This window comes from Spinacia oleracea, chromosome 6, assembly GCF_020520425.1.
Source record: "Spinacia oleracea cultivar Varoflay chromosome 6, BTI_SOV_V1, whole genome shotgun sequence".
NCBI lineage: Eukaryota > Viridiplantae > Streptophyta > Magnoliopsida > Caryophyllales > Amaranthaceae > Spinacia > Spinacia oleracea.
Window position 1 is genome coordinate 92,063,361 of NC_079492.1, and position 8,930 is coordinate 92,072,290.

Consider the following 8,930-nt stretch of genomic DNA (forward strand, 5'->3'; position numbering starts at 1 on the left):
TCCGATTTGATTATTTGCCTTAGCCTAATATACAAACCAATCCAACCCTTTGTTACCAGTAGTCTAGATTAGTTAATTAATAGTAGAAGAACGCTGTTTCCCTGTGGATACGATCCCTGCTTCCCTTGCTATATTTTTAATTGGTGAACATTAGGTTTATCTTTGATAGGAGTGCGATTTAGCCTGTCAAATTTTGGTGCCGTTGCCGGGGAAACGGTTTTATTTTCTGTTATTAATTGTTTTTCTAGATTATTGTTTGTTACTTCTCAAGGGACTCCCGTTCCTTGAGACCGGATCTCATGACTGTTTTCTAGTTTTTGCTTGTTTATGCCCAGGACTGTCCATACCAGCGATCTGACTTCGTTCGATCCTGAACCTGAACGGACCTTTCGTAGACGGCGTAGATTCGTTGAACAGTTGAGAGACTATTCTGACTCTGAATCCGACTATCTGATTAGTAATCTATTCCATACAGATTCAGAGATGGGTGACCAAGCACCACCACCCCCACTTGTGCCAAGGCTTACAGACTATTCTAAACCAAGTCTGTCTATGCTTCCCAAGGCAATCATGCCTTCCATTGCGGTCGAGAATTTCAAGATCGAACCCCAGCTGATAAACATGATCGAGAGACACCAATTCGGTGGGGAAAAGGGTGAAGATCCTAATCTCCATATTCAGTCTTTCATTCAGTATTGTGCCACCATTAAGCAGAATAATTTAACACCGGAGCAGACTATGGAGATAATCTTTCCATTTTCATTGAGTGGGAAGGCAAAGCTATGGATTAACAGTCTCAACCGCGCAGCTATGAAAATCACCGATTGGAATTCCTTGGCCCTTGCGTTCTATGTTAAATATTTCCCACCTGAGAAGACAGCTCGTCTGAGGGGTCAGATATTAGGTATCTCTCAACAAGCAGATGAGAGTTTGTTCGAAGTTTGGGAGAGATTCAAGGACTTCCAAAGAGAGTGCCCGCATCATGGTTTGGATGACTGGTTCCTGGTTCAGCAGTTCTATAATAGTGTGGGTAATGAGTCTAGGTGTATTTTGGATTCAGCTGCCAGTGGGCGATTTATGCAACTGGAGATGCCTAGAGCTTTAGAGGTGATTGAGATGGCCATCCATAGTGCTCAATATGGGAATCCTAGAGGTTTTGCCGACCGGGGTGTTAAGCATGAGATGAATTCTATTGACCAGCTTACTGCTCAGCTAACTGCCCTACATCACAAGCTAGACAATATACATATCGCATCTTCCCAATCCACCCAACATGCTAGTGTCGCTGCAATGAGTGCCCAATCTGCCAATGTCTGTAATAATTGTGGGATGCAAGGCCATTATGCACAGGAATGCCGGAGCTCTATTGAACAATGCAATGCATTCCAGTCCTACAAGCAGAACAATCCGTACTCCAACTCTTACAATGAGGGGTATAAAAACAACCCCCTACTATCATATAGGAGTACTAATGTCCAGAACCCCCATAAGATTCAACACCCTCCACCACCACAACAACAGTACCAACCGCCACCACAACAGTCATACCAGCCGCGGAGTAACTACAACCCGCAGACTAGTGGACCACCTGGTTTTCCTCCACAACCTCAACGCACACAACCTGATCCCATGCTTGTAGAGATGAGGAATATGATGTTGGAATTGCAGAGATCTATGAGCGAAAAGGATGCCAAAATCGATGCCCTCACTGCTCATAACAAGATCATGGATAAACAGTTGGCACAAATGGCTACTACTCTTGCAGAGAGACCCAAAGGTCAACTCCCTTCACAGCCCGTGACCAGAGAGTCTGTAAATGTTGTCACTTTGCGGAGTGGATATGAGTATAATGGGCCGCCTATGACTATAGAGGAAGAGGTTGAAGTATCTGTCAGTGGTGCTGTGCCAAGAGAATGTGAGAAGGTGGTCAAGGAGAAGGAAGCTGACACAAGGGTTGAGAAGAAAGTTGAGATACAAGTTCCACCTATCAAACTTCCCTTCCCTCATCGTTAGCTAAAGAACAAGCTAGACAAGCAGTTTGGTAAGTTCTTAGAAGTGGTAAAGAATCTGCAGGTAACGGTCCCTTTCACTGAATTAATTACTCAAGTACCTGCATATGCTAAATACATGAAAGACATCTTGACTAGGAAGAGAGAATTTAGTGAGGTGGAGACTATTGCATTTACTGAAGAGTGCAGTGCCTTACTACAAAATAAGTCTCCACCCAAGTTGAAGGACCCCGGGAGTTTCTCTATCCCGTGTAATATTGGAAACCTTTTTATTGACAAAGCCTTATGTCATTTAGGTGCCAGTGTTAGTGTCATGCCCCTGTCTGTATGTACTAAGTTGAACATGGATGATTTAAAAGTTACCAACATAACTCTGCAAATGGTTGATAGATCTGTAAAATACCCCCTAGGTGTTTTAGAAGATGTGCCTGTTAGAGTAGGTAAATTTTTTATTCCTGTTGATTTTGTTGTGTTGGACATGGAAGAGGACAGGCAGATTCCTATTATTTCAGGTCGACCTTTCCTACACACTGCGGGGGCAATCATAGATGTCAACAATGGTAAGCTGGCCTTAAATGTGGGGGATGACAAGGTTACTTTCAATTTAACCCATGTTGCTAAGAGCCCTATGGTAGAGGAGTCATGTTTTGGAGTCAATGTTTCTAATGATTATTTCATTTTGTGTGTTTTAGTATACCTTTTGATCAAGTGTGTGATTCAGTGTAGCCTTTGGTATTGGAGAGGCGGGATGAGGGTATTTTACGGTTTTGGTGTTTAATGTTATGCAGGTCTAAGGCTCAAAGTTCGAAAAAAAGTTGAATCAAAGCAAAACGGAGCAGCCTGCATTTCGCCCGACACGGATCGGGCGAGGAACGCCCGATCGGGCGCGTGTCGATTCAAAGAAAAGTTTGGCAATTCGCCCGACCGGGCGACAGAGGCCCGATCGACACAAAAGGCGAGTGGAATTGTAGACACCTACTTTTGTCCCCATTCCCGAAAGGGAAGGTTCGATGATGAAAACGTAAATCTCCACTTGACAACGCATCTCCTATAAAATAACAAATCTCAATTCCCCTTTTCATTTCACCCGAAACCTGCTATTTATAGAAACCTGCTATTTATGGAAACCTGCTAAAAATAGTAACTGCCGTAATGGGTAGTTGTTAAAAGTGGCAAGTCATAAAAGATAGAAACCTGTCAGCATTAGGTGTTGCACTCCAACATAAATCCTAAATGAGATAGAGATTATGAGAGAATCCTATTCCTAATATGATTCGAATCATAAGAGTCACGTATTAATTAAAATCCTAACGAGCCTAGAGTTCGTAACGGGCCCAAACGCATCCCGTCACAAGGTTAATACGCACTAAAAGACTCAATTAAATCTCAAATACTCCGGATTCTAGGAATCCGAATTTGACTAAGAAAACAGCCCAGATCCTATTTTCAACGCCTGGTTCTGGGCGCCGAAATCTTCGGCGCCCAGGCCTGGGCGCTGAAATTACCTGGGACGTATTCTTTCCTAATTCCTCGTGGATTAGAGCTCTACAAATCTATCTTTCCACGAACTCTTTTCTATAAATAGGGCCTTAAGTTCGACGTGAAAAGAACAACACAACACACAATTATTATTCTGAGTATTGACTCCAACCCCTAAGCCTAAGCCTCACGCTGCGAAATTGATCACGCGTTCTGTCGCAATCGATCCATAAATCGAACAGAACGTATCCTGTCCCATAACTTGAGATTCGTTAAATAAAAGGAGAAATAGCAAAGTCAAAGTGGTTAGTATTCTGAGAACCGTGACGCACCTCTCAAGGGTGCGTCGTAATGTGTCCCTTTTCTATGATTTAATTGTTTTCCTCGCCCTTTTATGAACTGTTAAACTAATTAAATCTGATTGTTCTATCACGCCTAATAAAGATTATGTTTTTGGGAAATTGGATTATCATGCTAGGTCCCTTAATACAATCTAAATCAGATAATCGCGCTCGATCTAGTATTATATGTTGCATATTGTTAAAATCGACTCAGATTAGTTTAATAGTTAACACATGTCCCTTCAATTATTTATGCTGAGCTAGTAAGGATATCCTGCCTCTGGAGTTATCGAAGAGCGAGTACTCCTCTCGGTAGTTAAAGTCCCCCGAACCCTCAATCTCTACCCCGCGGGTGTACGTTGAGCGATCCCCACCACCAGGGATCACAAGGGAACCTACGGCCGTCGTGGTCAAACATAATTGCACTCCCTTTATGTCACGATAACCGGGTTTTGTCAGTTTTTCTCATTGTCGTTAGAAACTGAATGACGACTCCTATATTACTAGTCAATTGGGTGTAAACTCACAGGAAATCCAATTACACTTGATTTGACAAAAAGAAGCGTCACACCCACGAGGGACGATGTCACGCATTAGCCTCGTGCTTTTTCGACCCCCTCACAGTGGCGACTCCGCTGGAGACAGTGAAGGAAATACTCGTGCTTGTAGTTAATCAAAATAGCCGAAGGGTGAAACGATCCTACCCCGCGTTTATTTCCCCATCAAGTTGGGACGACCTGAAAATCAACATATTAATGTGAACGGGCAGAACCGCATAACGAATCTTGGCTCCCTCAGAGAGTTTGGACTAAGGATACCCATCGCCAACCGGGGGGTGCATACGCTTCGAATGTTGTCCACTCGGCACTTTCGCTAGTAGTACACCCGTCCCAAACCCAATCGCTCGCCCACTAGGTCCCTCTCGCCTGCATGCCCCCTTGGCTTGCACTTGCGGGTTGGCCTTCTGGGATGAAATTCGTCTGTTGAAAGCACTACCACGACCGGGGCATGTGGTGGATCTGCGATAGAAGCGGTACCAAGCCAGGCGCAAATAACTACCCATAGAAGCCTATCATAAACTACATGACATATTATTATTGCCTCATGATGGAATGTTAGTTATGTGTAGCGAAATATGTGATTGTGTGTGACAAACTATCCTAGAAAAACCAACGACCTTAAAAATTACCCAAACATTCATAAACCAATTTGCCAAAGAGTTATACCGAAATACGTGTTCCGCAAACCCGAACGATCGCCACAAAAATAAGCGACGCTCGGGATGGCCTGTAACGAATCCCACAAACGCTGCACAACGCGTAAAGGACGTTATTAGGCAAGCACGCAAAATCGAAGTCGCATAAACAAAAGTAGACGCAAACAGAAAACGAGAACCAGCCAGGGACGCATTTTCAACGCCCCTGGCTGGGCGCCAGAATTTCTCACGCCCGACGCTGGGCGCTGAAGTTGCTGTTGAAGGAAATAATGCCCTTGGTCCAAGTATGCATTCTATGTTAAGTCTAATAAATGCGGTTCAGTATTAATTAACAAGTTAATAATTCAGTGAGATCAAGTGAGCTGAATGCCTAGCTAGAGGCCGCTTCAGTTCAAGTGGAATTAATGATATTAATCCACAGCTTACTCTTGACTGAACCCGTAGGGTCACACAAATAGTACGTAAACGGATCAAGTATTTAATGGCATTAAATACTCCATCTATGAATATTCGGAACCGACGGATCTTGGTTTCAGTGGGAGCTAAGATCGTCACAGGCAAGAAATGAATACTCCGGAAACGATGATATTGCCGGAAACGGAAATATGGATCGTATCGGAAATATGAATATTATCCAAGTCGTAGATGTTGCCGGAAACGGAAACATGGTACGTATCGGAAAATATTATTGGAAATGGAAATATTACCAGAATCGGAAATATTGCCGGAAACGGAAATATTGTCAGAATCGGAAATATTACCGGAATCGGAAAATAATTCCGGAAACGGAAATATTAAATATTTGTTCGAAACGGAAATTAATTCCGGAATCGGAAATATTAAATATTGTTCGTATCGGAAATAAATTCCGGAACTGGAAATTTAATCGGAAGCGTATCGTACGAATTAGCATCGGACGAGGCCTGCCGGACGAAGGCCCAGCACGAAGCCGGGCCATCGCCCAGCAAGCACGCGCGCAGCCAAAGCAGCGCCCAGGCCTACCGCAAGGCAGGCCCAGCGCGCGCCAAGGCCACGGATGCGTGGGCCGCGCTGCGTGGGCTGCTGCTCGCACGCGCATGGGTAGCCCTTGTGGCTGCCGTGTGTGTGTGAGTTTGTGCTCATGCGTGATTCCTAAATCTACAAGAGTCAGTGTATGATTAAATTTCTATTCCTAATTGGATAAATTAATTAAATAGAATTCATGTAGGATTCTAATTTCAATTAATTCGTATCCTACTAGGATTACGATTCCTTTTCCATAACTCTATAAATAAAGGCCTAGGGGTCATTATTTATACAACAAGTTTTAAGTATTCAAAACTAAGATTTTTAAGCAGAAAGATCAGCCAATATTCTTGCCTACCTAACCGAAAATATTAGAACCTTAAGGGCGATTCTAGTTGGTCAACCTTAAGGCGGATCCGGACGTGCTGTGGACTATCTACGGAGGGACGACACTTGGAGTCCTAAAGACTTGTTCTTGTTCGGTTCGGGCGCAGCTAGGGAAGGCACGCAACAAAGAGTATGCATCTAAACTATGCTAAATGATTATGTGTAAATAATATGTTTCCTGGCTTTATGGTTTTTTCCGCATGATTTATGAACTGTCATATGAATCATAACCTAACAGTGGTATCAGAGCCCCTTATTATTTTCATAATCTAAATTGCATGAACATGGTTAAATATTACAAATTTGCAAGAATTAAAAGGGGTGATTAATTTTCGTAATTGTTAATTAATTGCAAATTGCGTTTATTTAATTATACGTACGCAGTTTTTCGGCAGTTTCTTCGTTACTCATCCGAATTGAGTGATTTTTGTGTCAATTCCGCATGTAAAAGGCATTCTAAAATTTTGACAAAAATAGTATTTTTCTGCCGAACCCAGAATTCTCAAATTCGAAGCCTAACTATGACTTTTCGAAGGTTTTAGTTTTTCGAATGCAAAATTTCGTAAATTTAAAATGTTAAATTAAATATTTGCGATTCTTGTTGATAAATCTTGAATTTTTGATTGACCTACTGCATATGGTTAACAAGTTTGAATGCCTAGTCTTGTTAATTATGCAATCTAATTTGTAATTATGATTAATTTGTTGAAAATTAGAATAATTTAGAATTAATTTGATTTTCATAATTAATTGTAATTTAATTAGAAACCTATGATTAAAAACCACCATAAAAATTGTAAATTTACGATAAATTTTAAATTTTTATGACCTAGACTTGAATCCATAACAATCGGAAATCAATTGGATAATAAATTTTCGATTTTTCGCCCTAAAATTATGAAATTAATATTATTTATTAATTTGTCATTAATTTTAAATATAAATTTTAAATTTTATGCGATTCGTTCATAAAACTTGCACGCACGAAGCAATGGACGCTTCGTGTTACCCTTAAGGGGTGTTGTATAATGCGGGCATGCGACGACGAGCAAGGGAGCTCGTCGCCCGTGCGGCACGAATGCAATGAGCAAGGGCGTAGTGCACGAGCACAAGGCAGCAGCCCTGCCTTGTGTCGTATGCCACAAGCAATGAACGAATGGGCATGGGCGAAGGGCGAGCCAAGGCAGTCGCGTGTGGGCAGCAAGCGAGCTGCGCCACAACGCGCGCTGCCTCGCACAAGGGCGCGCAGCCTCGCGCGCAGCGAGCGCAAGCTCGCGTGCCACGAGCGCTGCGCCCAGCATTACTCGCGCGCACAGCGCGCGATGTCGCCCGCCCAGCGAGCGATGTCGCGCCCCAGCGAGCGATGGCTCGCGCGCGCAGCGAGCGATGTCGCGCGCCCAGCGAGCGATGTCGCGCGCGCAGCGAGCGATGGCTCGCGCGCCCAGCGAGCGATGTCGCGCGCCCAGCGAGCGATGTCGCGCGCACGCACTGCGAGCGATAGCTCGCGTGCGATGAGCGCTGGCGCGCGCAGCGAGCATTAGTGCGTGCGGAGGCTTGCGATAGGGAAGCAGCAGCTATGCGACGAGCGCATGGGCTGCGCGCACATGGCCAGCAATGGCTGTGTGCGTACGGTCCATGGGCGTGCAACGCGTAGGGTGTTTGCGTTACGATTAGATCGTTTTGAATGTTTAATTTAAAAATTTCAGTTCACGTAATTTTAATTAATTTTAAAATTAATAATTTAAATTATTTTCTTGGATTTTAATTTTGAATATTATAATTATAATAAATGTTATTTATTCTAATTATTTTACTAAAATTAAAATCATGAATTAATTTAAATACGACTGAAATTAAATTAAACCTTTTGGATTCAATTATAAATTTATATGAGCTTTAAATTTTAATTAAATTTGTATGTTTCCGGTTAGACTAGAAATACATTTTTATGTTTAAAATTGGTAAAGCCTATGAATTTATTGGTTTAAGTGGGAGCGCTTTTTAGTCATAAACTCTTGATTAGGTCTACAAATCCTTAAGGTTAAAACAACTTGATTAGAATTAATAAGGACTGAATAATTGGTAGATTATTGGTGCCCTTGATTAATTGCTGCAAATGTTTACGTAGTGCATAATGTGTTTTACTAACCAGCTATGTGGGCCATTCATGATAATGAATGGGTGAATGGTATATATTGTATATGTACTGTTTTGCAGGTTATGAAGTGACTAGTATGGCCCAAATAGGATAGAAAATATGGTCTGCGTACCATTAATTTGAATGTAATTGGTCTAAAGTACCAAAGTTATTTTTCAATTCAAATATGGTCTGCGAACCATCAAATAGTTGTAATTAGTTATAGCTTATCCTATTTGAAGAAAATGGTGCCTCCCACGGAGATTTTCAAGACGGACTTTGAAGTCAAAGCTTCAAGATGAAGTCGGGCCATACTAGATCACAAATATCTTATGCATGTTTTAAGTTATTTATTG

General features: G+C 42.3%; 1 non-coding gene across 1 annotated transcript; it reads right to left on the reverse strand.

The window, feature by feature from the left end:
- Window positions 1-882: 882 nt before the first annotated feature.
- LOC130464465 (small nucleolar RNA R71) lies at window positions 883-989 on the reverse strand. The gene has a single exon (XR_008924875.1). It is a non-coding gene; the product is annotated as a small nucleolar RNA R71 (small nucleolar RNA).
- Window positions 990-8,930: the final 7,941 nt, after the last annotated feature.